At 41.9% G+C, this 10,667-nt stretch overlaps 4 long non-coding RNA genes across 4 annotated transcripts; 2 read left to right on the forward strand and 2 right to left on the reverse strand.

The window, feature by feature from the left end:
• Nucleotides 1–1,611: 1,611 nt before the first annotated feature.
• Nucleotides 1,612–3,014, reverse strand: LOC132469907 (uncharacterized). Its single transcript, XR_009528508.1, has 4 exons — nt 2,960–3,014; nt 2,758–2,790; nt 2,386–2,621; nt 1,612–1,750 (listed from the first exon to the last, which is right to left on the reverse strand). It is a non-coding gene; the product is annotated as an uncharacterized LOC132469907 (long non-coding RNA).
• On the forward strand, nt 2,456–5,434 carry LOC132469911 (uncharacterized). The gene is made up of 6 exons (XR_009528513.1): nt 2,456–2,541; nt 3,570–3,634; nt 3,731–3,812; nt 4,594–4,648; nt 4,762–4,978; nt 5,377–5,434. It is a non-coding gene; the product is annotated as an uncharacterized LOC132469911 (long non-coding RNA).
• LOC132469912 (uncharacterized) lies at nt 3,537–4,897 on the reverse strand. The gene is made up of 4 exons (XR_009528514.1): nt 4,757–4,897; nt 4,574–4,674; nt 3,752–3,828; nt 3,537–3,623 (listed from the first exon to the last, which is right to left on the reverse strand). It is a non-coding gene; the product is annotated as an uncharacterized LOC132469912 (long non-coding RNA).
• Nucleotides 5,435–8,573: 3,139 nt separating the features above from the next.
• On the forward strand, nt 8,574–9,431 carry LOC132469916 (uncharacterized). The gene is made up of 3 exons (XR_009528517.1): nt 8,574–8,669; nt 8,910–9,074; nt 9,289–9,431. It is a non-coding gene; the product is annotated as an uncharacterized LOC132469916 (long non-coding RNA).
• Nucleotides 9,432–10,667: the final 1,236 nt, after the last annotated feature.

A 10,667-nucleotide genomic window follows, 5' to 3' on the forward strand; every position in this document is an offset into this window, starting at 1 on the left:
CCAGACCGCATTAGAACTGATCCTGATTAAAAACCACTACACCTAGACTCTTCAAATCTGGACTAAATTATCACAGTGAGGCTATACATTATGTAAAACATATTTTCAGATTTGTGAAACCTTTACCCTATTTGTGAAAATGCAATACAGGCTCATTTAGGGGTCCAGACCGCATTGCATTTTCACAAATAGGGTAAAGGTTTCAAAAATCTGAAACTATGTTTTACATAATGTATAGCCTTAAGGCGGCTGCATGCTTCAGCGTTGGTGTTACGTTGTTGCGCAAAATTTACTCAAAGCAATTCATGCTCCCTTTAGGTTGCGCGTGTTGCCAAGCAATTTACCGCCAGAACAGTAGGTGGAGTAATATGTGGAGTGAAGTTTTTCGTTGAAGACGACCTCGAGAATGACGTCTTTGTCTGTGGGAGTCGTTGGTTTGTTTATGTGCCGTGTTCTCCCCATACAGTGAATGATGGCAACAGACAGAGGAACAGGGGTGATGAAGTTGTTGATCATTGGGGTTGTATAAATGTGCATATCTCTCTACATTTTAAAACGACATAATGTGTTGGCAGCAAAGTTAACTTCACTTCACGTTAATGATTTTGTATATGAGCCTGCCGGCCGGGTTCCATTCTATCAAACCACCCACCCTCCTTCCTCCTACGGCAGCGTTTCTCAAATTGAACCATGAAAAGGAGATTTTCATGGTATTGGTCGAAGACTACCTAAGTGAAGCCTATATGGTGTATTTGTGTGTGGGCGTCGTCGTCGGCTGTTTATAAACCGCCTCCCAGTCATGTTCTACACATTCAGTGAACTATGGCAGAGAAATGTGATACTCCAGACAGGAAGTAGTAAGCAGACCAATCACAGCCTTGCAGGCTGCGCGGCTCGCGTAAAAGCTTACGTAAAAAATGACGCAAGTCTAGAAAAATCGCCCGACGCACGCAAGACGTGAGAAGTCGCGCAAGGGGTGCGCAAGGGCGCGCAAGGGCGCGCAAGGGCCTCTTGCGCTTGCGCTTACGCTTACGTAACTGAGCATAAATCGGCCTTTACTGTGATAATGTAGTCCAGATTTGAAGAGTATAGGTGTAGTGGTTTTCAATCAGGACCGATTTGAAGATTCTAAGTGGTTTTCAAGCCGAATCGGATGCTGCGAATCGGATGCCAACTTCAGCGTCGTGGCTACGGGCATGTATGCCCGTAGCCCGACATACCACTCGTAGCCAATGCTAGCGGAGTAGCGCGTTGTTACATTCTTATGTGAATGTAGGCTTTAGGTGCAAGATAGCTAGATAGTAAAAGTAAAATAACGTCAAACTAAAGTGTTCTGGTGCTGACGGATAGTCCAAGAGTGCAGTGCAGAATATTGTCAGTGTTAAAAGCATTGCTGCATCTGGACACAAAACTGAGATTGCATAGTAGCCTATGAATGGACTTTTTCTGATTTTACATGAAATAAGCATAGCTCAGAAGACTACCCATAGTGCATATTAAAAAATCGACTTGCTGGTTTAAAAGCATTTATTTTAATCAGTGGTATGTGTCTAATGCTTGTGTGGTGTGACTGAGTTTTGACAAACATACCGAACAGTACATCACTAAGGACAGTGCTTTTGAAGGCTTCCTTGAAGCCTTTCCCTGCCCAGTTGAAGCGACACGCCAGGTTATTTGTTAGGCCACTCTGCAACATCCTTCTTACGGCCTCTTCTGCAGTGTGCCCTCCAATTAGACTGAATGTTAAGATCTGACAAGACATAATAAACCAACAAACAAGTGAAACATTGATAATTATAACATGTATAATTACAATATCTCCCAAAAGTGAATAAGCCTACACCCCTCCCATTTTTGCAAATATTTTATTGTATCTTTTCATAGGATAACCCTTGGCATGAAACTTTATTATAACTTAAACTAGTCATTATACGTATTGTAGAGAACTATAGATTTATTGTCCTCAGAATATGACTAAAAACACATCCATTAACAACTAAACAGCTGGCCACATAACTGAGTACACTTAATTATGAACATGACCATTGCGCCCATAGTGACAATAAATCTATCGTAATCTACAAACTCTACACAGACTTCTTTAAGTTACATCAAAGTTTCATGTCTATGGAGTTATCCCATGAGAAGATACATTAAAACATTTGAAAAAATGGCTAGGGTTTTGTGAGATACTGTATATGTACCAATTTAGGTTAGGTGAACTTCTCACTGTTTCACATAATGAGTAATGTGTTAATTTTGTTTTGAAGGATAATTCCTACAAATACTGAGTGATGTAGTGGATGGCTGGAAAGAAGAGGTATGGTTTTATTAATTTACACATATACTTTGACTAGCTTTTGGGTAGTGCAGATTTGTACCTACCATCTTTTGTTTTTCGCAGGGGGTTTCTCTCATAACAGCCTCTGCTAATTGAAACTCCTCCATTGTCCTCAGAGGCAGCTTGATGGACGAAGCGGCAGCTTCTGGTGCTACCGGCCTCACCATCTCTCTCCTAAGCGCCCTCACTTCACTCCCCAGGTTGGTAATTTCCGCTTTCATCAATTTATTTTCTTCCAGCACTTTGGAAAGCAGCTCCACGACTTTAGATATTCCCATATCTGTTCATGTAAGTTACATCTTAGAAATGTTTTCTGGGGTTTGGTGTACTTTGGTGTACTTTCCCATTTCATCTTAATTATAATGTGTATGATAATGATGAAAACAATGGTTAGAATGTTTGTCTCCTCGACTTACCATGCAATAGCTGGTGGCTTGGTTGGACTGTATCTATATTCAAAAGTCATTGATTAGTGACAAGTGCCAATGATTATATATTTTTTTCAAAGTAGTGTATTTAAGGAAGAGTTTGTAAGATTTACCTTGTAAGAAATTTATATAAATACATGTTCAATCAATACATGTTGAAATTAGGTGTTCTACTGACGCCAAAACTTACCTAGATGTAGTAGCTCAAGTCTCTGGCTGCCATTTGATTGAGCTGGAATAAAAAATAAATAAAATGTCATGTTATTGTGTGTAAGTTACAATATTTTAAGTTTTACTTGTTCAACCATCAGTTAGCCTGATATCGAGGAAGTTTGGTGTGTGTGTGTGTGTGTGTGTGTGTGTGTGTGTGTGTGTGTGTGTGTGTGTGTGTGTGTGTGTGTGTGTGTGTGTGTGTGTGTGTGTGTGTGTACTGCACAAGAGGAATGGCTTTGTATGCAGTTGGGTAGTCCTTCATCCGGTCAGACCAACAATGAAATGTGTCAAAAAAACGTGTTGGTTTGAAGAAATGATCAACGGGGAAGATGGGGGAAACTATGTATGAGGAACAATTATTGATAAGTAAAATTAACTCTTTGGGTGGTCGATGGCCCAAATAACCACTCACTATTGATGTCTGAAAAAAATGAAACACTTCAAAACTGAATATGAGAGCCAAATGGTATTTCTAACATATGTGTTAAACATGGTGTTTCAAATGGTGCTTCAAAGTACCATTTGTACTGGCATTAACCAGTAAACACATACAACATATTTTTACCTACCTGGCCCTACATCTACAGATTGTCGTGCTGTTTTCCTTGGGGGGGGTGGTGCCTCGTCATCAGTGTCCACACCTTGAAGCATAGTAAGTGCCAGTTTAATTTCAGACAAAATGGGCAGTCAAACAGCCGTTTCTGAAATATTTATATTTTAATTTCTAAAATGTTTCATTGCTGTTCAGTTTAACTCTAAAGGTCTGCACCTTCAAAAAAGTGTTGCGGCGGGCCCCTAGTGGTCTGGACTCTTCCAGCTGGCTCCTGCAGGTAGTGTGAGTTTGGCCTTTGGAACAAATCAAGGACAGTCATGGCAGTCAGTGGGTAACACCAGAAATATTAACAGAGAACATATACATTTATGCATTTAGCAGATGCTTTGAGCTGAAGCGATTTACAACAAGAGGACTAACATTTAAGCTACAACACTATTTAAAACCTTGCTAAGAGTGCCAAAAAGTGCCACTAGTCACCCGAACACTGTCTGAAGTTTAAGTGCAATAGAAAGATGGAAGAGAGTGCATTGAAAGTTAAAAAGTGTTAGGACAAGAGTCATTCTAGGAAGAGCTGAGTTTTCAGGAGCTTCGAAGGTAGTGAGGGATGATAAGTTGCCTGTGGATGGTTCAGAGAACTGCCTGCTATTAGCAGCCACTTTGTCAGTAAAGAATGAAGCATAAGGTTCTGCTGTGAGGTTTGTAGCAAGAGGGGAAAGGTTTAGTAGATATTTGAAAGTAGAGAACAGTTTCCAGGTGTCAGTTGTATTGTGAATCTTGTCAATGTAACAAGAATTTTTCGCTGCTGTGACATGGTAAGCAAAAGATGATAATAGTTACTGGTATTGTGTTAAATCTGATTGTGCTGGTTGTTAGTTTTATGCCATTCTCTCTCAGCAGCCCATGAGGTTAGAGCGCATCGATTGAAGGGAGTCGTTTATCCAAGGAAGGGGCTTAGAGGGTTGGGAGGGTCTGATGGATAGCGGGAATGTGTGGCCCAATTCACCTCTGGAGAGGAGAACATTTTTTGTTTTTTACCTTTTTTTCCCTTCTGATAGGGTCTTCAGCCTCTGACTGTATGTCTGATGTTAAACACAGTAAGGACTTTTTCAGGTAGTCCTTTGCCTTAACATATGTTGCTGAAAGTGAATGGCATGCATTAGTGAAATTTAGCAAGTTGAATCTTATAGAAACGTTTTCATAAGCAGCATTTTTCCTTACCACAGCTAACCAAGACCCTCACGTCACCGTGCACGTCCCACGCTGCACCTGGAGGAAGGTGGTGCGCGACTGCCTTCTGGAGGCGGTTATGATCGTAAGAACTAGGAGGCCAGAAACAATTCCATGACTCCCCTGCCTCCTCCAACCAGCTGCTTGGCACTATGGTAGTGCTCCTATCTTTGAATTCGACGACCTTCCACACCTGTGCCATCTGTCAATGAGGTGAATGAAAGAAAATAAAAAATTGCTGTTTTGAGTGTGAAAAATAAGCCTTAGAAATATATTTGGCCTATATATCAGTCATTGTTGTTATATATAACATAGTGTGTATGTTGCAAGATCAACAGTGATCACAGTTGATCACAGTCTCAGAAATATTTGGCCTGTTAAGCCCTTTGAGACAGTAATGGTGATTAAGGGCTATACAATTAAAATTTAATTGAAAATTGAATCACTGTCATAAGTGGTGAGAGAACTGCATCCACCAGCTTAACTTGGGTGAAGACGTACTCTGATTTTTTTTTTTTTCATTCATTAATTCGATTTTAGGACTGGTGTATTTTATATAAAGAAAAAGTTCAATAACAATTTTTTTATTTTTTTTATTTTTTGGATTGCAGAAGACAAGGAATTAGGATTGGTGAAGAAGAGGGATGGCAACATAATGGTCTTGGTCTGGAAAATCAAAGCATCGCAAGAATTGGCCAAAACTGAACTTTTGAACTCTTAAAAATGGGTAAACCGTCGATGTTGAATTGTAACCGAATTGTCTGAAGGCAGCTAGGCAAATGGATTGAATTCAATTTTGATAAAATTCCCTTAGCCAATCCAAAATGGTGATATTCACCACCACCTAATGCATGCACAGCTATTTTCTTTTGTGTGCCAAGAAGTGTCCTGGCATCTTTAGGCAGCTCAGAGTGGTGTACTCTCAATATTGATAGAAGAGCGGTAACTGCAACAAGAGTAATGCCAAAAGTTGATGCCCATTGCTTTAGTTTAGCTTGTAAACTCATTTCCTCAGGCTCACTTTCATCAGAGCTGGATAACCCACTAAAATCCTCTCTTTCACTGGCATCACTGTCTGCAGTGTTTTGGCAAGGACTGTTCGAGAATTCTGAAGTTGTCCCACACAGTGCTAGATCTGGTAAGCTAGGGGGGGCATTTTCAGCCTGATTAACTGTACTTAAATGTAATTGCTGCAAAATCTCGTTCTCTGTCTCCCTTGCGTTGGACAAGACTCGCCTCCTTTACTCCAATAAGAGGCCATCTCTGTGTGTATCGGATACAATTATGAAATGCAAGTTTGATACCTTTTCTGCCGTGAGCTTTGAATGGTCTTCTTCAGTGTCCCATAAATATGCAAATGAAGAAGAAAAAAAGTTAGTTTTGATGGCATAGTGTGACAACAATGAATAGTTGCATTTAACCCTTTCACATGCAAGTGAAGAATCCCCCTTCTAATAATGTATAGCCTATTAAGGACCTATTTCAGGATAAATATACAAATACATTCACTTTGAAGTGTAGAAGGTCCTACAGGCAGCTGTAATAAACTAAGATATACTATTTATGAGATGGCTTGCAGTGTGCTTATCTGACGGGATTAAAACCGTGCATTCTGTGTGAATGTGTATTTGAATGTTAACATTTAATAACATGTCGTTTTTAGATATGTAATCATTTGAAAGTCCCTTCAAGTTGAAAAAGCATATGCATTCTTATTATGGCCACACCTGGCGTACTAGTAAATCAACTGTGATCAGATTGGTTAAAAAAATAGAGGCTGCGTGTGATTTCAGTTCCGGTTCAATGCATTTGTAATGAGGGGGCGCACTTCTGTGCAGTGTGCACATTAGTCGTCGTTGCCAGCAGGCTGCACCCGACAGCCAAGGGATTTACATGTGGCATAGCAAGGTAAGCAGCAGAATTGTTTCCAAATTAAGCGTAATTTAGAAATGGAGTTGTTGAGCATTATGGTTTCATGAAAGCAAGGACAGCACTCGGTTGCTTTCGAAACTTTGAATCGCCAACAACGGACGTTTCGGGCCGCGCGCCCTTCAGCGTGTTTTGGCTTCTTCACGGACATTACACGCTGAAAAAGGGAAACGTCCGTTGTTGGCGATTAAAAGTTTTGAATGCAACAGTGCTGTCCTTTCTTTCAGGAAATAATATTACGATACGTTGGATTCAGCACGCAGTTAAGTTATATAAAGAAGTCTAGTTAGTGTGAGCGCGTTAGGGGAGAGCCGGGTCGATTGAAACACTTTTCAGTTAAACGTCTTTTTCAAAGATGACGTTACGTATACAAATAATTTTAACATGTGATCAACAACTCACAGGTGTGTTCTCTTAGTTGCAAGTGAAATTTAATACATATGTTGGATGATCGAGCTGTTTTTTTTTAACTTTGAACGTATGTTGACATTTGTTTCAAACGCCCCGCCTAGTCGGGACGTTTGAAACACGCATGCGGGACGCATGAAACAGCATATTTTAAAAATAATCTATTGCCCTTACTCTTGTTTTTATGCAACATACCAGACAACATACTAGTGTACTCTTCATTGCTAAAATTTCACATAATTCCGCATAATATAAATAGGTCAAAATATATTTTTGGCCCGTGCGCAATTGTCAAGATGCACATTTCGATTAAAACTCACCTTTCTTCTTTTGGACGACTAAATTTGCATTCAATTTACTTATTTCCCTGTCCTAAGTCATGTTTAAGGATACACAGTTGAACATCCTTTTATTTATTTTAAACAAAAACGACCAGGTCAACAGGATATCACGAGACCTTTTACAGCGGAAATTTATCCAAGCGCCGCACGGGGTTAATTTCTTTTCAACACGCACAGCCCGGCGCACAGAAGCATCCGGAGTCTCTGTGGACAGGTAAGTGGCTAAACTTATTTTATCTGATAAATATTGTGTAATAGTCTGCACATTGACATGAACATTATGTTGAAATCATATAATAAGCAGAACTTTGATGAAGATTGCACTCTAGCTGATTGATGGTAATGGCTGGAGAAAAAAATAAATCGGCATGCCATGTGTCATGACCAAGAGCAAGGGTGTAGTAGGCTAGCCTATAGCTTATACCCAGCAGTTTTTAAGTGTGCATGTCCACTAAATTAAATTATTATTGTCATAATTTAATGTAGCCGTTGTTATTTTGGATGCGTTACAATCATGGACAAAAAGTAGGCCTACCCAGCAAAATATGTAATAGCCCAGCTCCCACTCATAGCCTAACCCAGGCCTAATAGTTAGTTAGTTAATCAGTCTATAATGTTAAGTGAATTGTGCTGTAGGCCTACATTTACAGTATTTCCACTGCAAACTAGTGAAGACACATGGACAGTATAGTAGGCTAAATATTTGTATTCTTTGTCACACAGGTGACACAGGTAGTGTGTACTCCCGTCGGTGCAAGCCTCATGCGATCACACTGGACCCAAGGTGGGGGTGACTCCATCAGCGGGCCAGGTGATGGTGGGAGGAGCAGCTGAGGTGGCACCAGGGGTGACTCCAGCAAGGGGGGCGGCATCAGGAGCGGGCGAGAAGAGCCTCTTCTTGGGAGCCCGAGAGGAGGGAGGCTGCTTGGTGGGATGACGCTGCTTCAGAGTTCGGGTCGTAAGTATAGCAGTTGTCCTGAAAACATAAAATGTGCATTTTAATGCTAATTGAATTACTTTAAATGTGGTAGGTCTACATGACTGTAGACAAAGGAAGGCCAGACAAGATATGAGATGCAAGAGTAACTCCAAATGCCTCTTTCTCCCTTTTCTCTTTGTAATCTTTCTAGGCCCGGCCTTAGGGTAAGACAGGACGATGTCCAGGCAGAATTCGAGGGCATCTTCCTCAGGCCAGACAGCTTCGTCAGGCCCGGCAACTCGTCCAGGTACATCCATGCCTGCCAAAGGACACATTTAAAAAATACACTTTTAAATAAATAAATGTTTATATTCCCACCCTCCTGATCCTTGTTAAATTCCCTGATGGGAGAGTTGTAGCCTGGTGGTCTAGCAGCTTCTCTGCCATCCACTAACCTATAGACTTTTTTTATGAACTTTGACTTATGGGACTATTTACTTATGTATTATGAACTCTGTTGCTTCTGATGAACTGTTCCTACCTGAAGTGGCACCTGGAGAAGCGCTGACCTCGTCACCTGAAGCCTTGGGAGGAGGACGGTCTGTGGAATGGGATCCGGTGAAGTCATTTCCCTCAAACGCGGAGGGTTTAAAAGGCCAGATCCCTGAACTTGAGAACCCGGAGGTGATGTTCTTCACTGTTGCAGCCTCTGGTAAGGCTTCAGCAATGATGGAGGGCACATCATATATCGAGATGTTGATCCCTTGGTGGCTCCTCATCCACCTGTCCGCCGCACTGTTTACGTACCCCTTTAGGGGGCCGAAGACACTAATGTCCATTGGCTGCAACCTGCGGGTGCAGTGGGGAGGGAATGACAGCAGCACTATGCCGTTGGCTCTGCAGTAATCGATTGCTGCAATTGACAGGTGGGACGGGTGATTGTCCAGCAGGCGGAGCAGCTTCGACTCCTCGGACACGGGTGTGACTCCGCTGAGGTCACTGACCTGACCTGCTTCTGCCCCATCTGGGCGCACCTGGACAGTGGTGACCCCTGTAAATAGTTGTGTGAGCATAGTTGTGTATATATATATACAGGTCCTTCTCAAAAAATTAGCATATTGTGATAAAGTTCATTCTTTTCCATAATGTAATGATAAAAATTTAACTTTCAGATATTTTAGATTCATTGCACACCAACTGAAATATTTCAGGTCTTTTATTGTTTTAATACTGATGATTTTGGCATACAGCTCATGAAAACCCAAAATTCCTATCTCAAAAAATTAGCATATCATGAAAAGGTTCTCTAAACGAGCTATTAACCTAATCATCTGAATCAACGAATTAACTCTAAACACCTGCAAAAGATTCCTGAGGCTTTTAAAAACTCCCAGCCTGGTTCATTACTCAAAACCGCAATCATGGGTAAGACTGCCGACCTGACTGCTGTCCAGAAGGCCATCATTGACACCCTCAAGCAAGAGGGTAAGACACAAAGAAATTTCTGAACGAATAGGCTGTTCCCAGAGTGCCGTATCAAGGCACCTCAGTGGGAAGTCTGTGGGAAGGAAAAAGTGTGGCAGAAAACGCTGCACGACGAGAAGAGGTGACCGGACCCTGAGGAAGATTGTGGAGAAGGGCCGATTCCAGACCTTGGGGGACCTGCGGAAGCAGTGGACTGAGTCTGGAGTAGAAACATCCAGAGCCACCGTGCACAGGCGTGTGCAGGAAATGGGCTACAGGTGCCGCATTCCCCAGGTCAAGCCACTTTTGAATCAGAAACAGCGGCAGAAGCGCCTGACCTGGGCTACAGAGAAGCAGCACTGGACTGTTGCTCAGTGGTCCAAAGTACTTTTTTCGGATGAAAGCAAATTTTGCATGTCATTCGGAAATCAAGGTGCCAGAGTCTGGAGGAAGACTGGGGAGAAGGAAATGCCAAAATGCCTGAAGTCCAGTGTCAAATACCCACAGTCAGTGATGGTCTGGGGTGCCATGTCAGCTGCTGGTGTTGGTCCACTGTGTTTTATCAAGGGCAGGGTCAATGCAGCTAGCTACCAGGAGATTTTGGAGCACTTCATGCTTCCATCTGCTGAAAAGCTTTATGGAGATGAAGATTTCATTTTTCAGCACGACCTGGCACCTGCTCACAGTGCCAAAACCACTGGTAAATGGTTTACTGACCATGGTATTACTGTGCTCAATTGGCCTGCCAACTCTCCTGACCTGAACCCCATAGAGAATCTGTGGGATATTGTGAAGAGAAAGTTGAGAGACGCAAGACCCAACACTCTGGATGAGCTTAAGG

Source organism: Gadus macrocephalus, chromosome 12 (assembly GCF_031168955.1).
Source record: "Gadus macrocephalus chromosome 12, ASM3116895v1".
In the NCBI taxonomy this organism is placed as follows: Eukaryota; Metazoa; Chordata; class Actinopteri; order Gadiformes; family Gadidae; genus Gadus; species Gadus macrocephalus.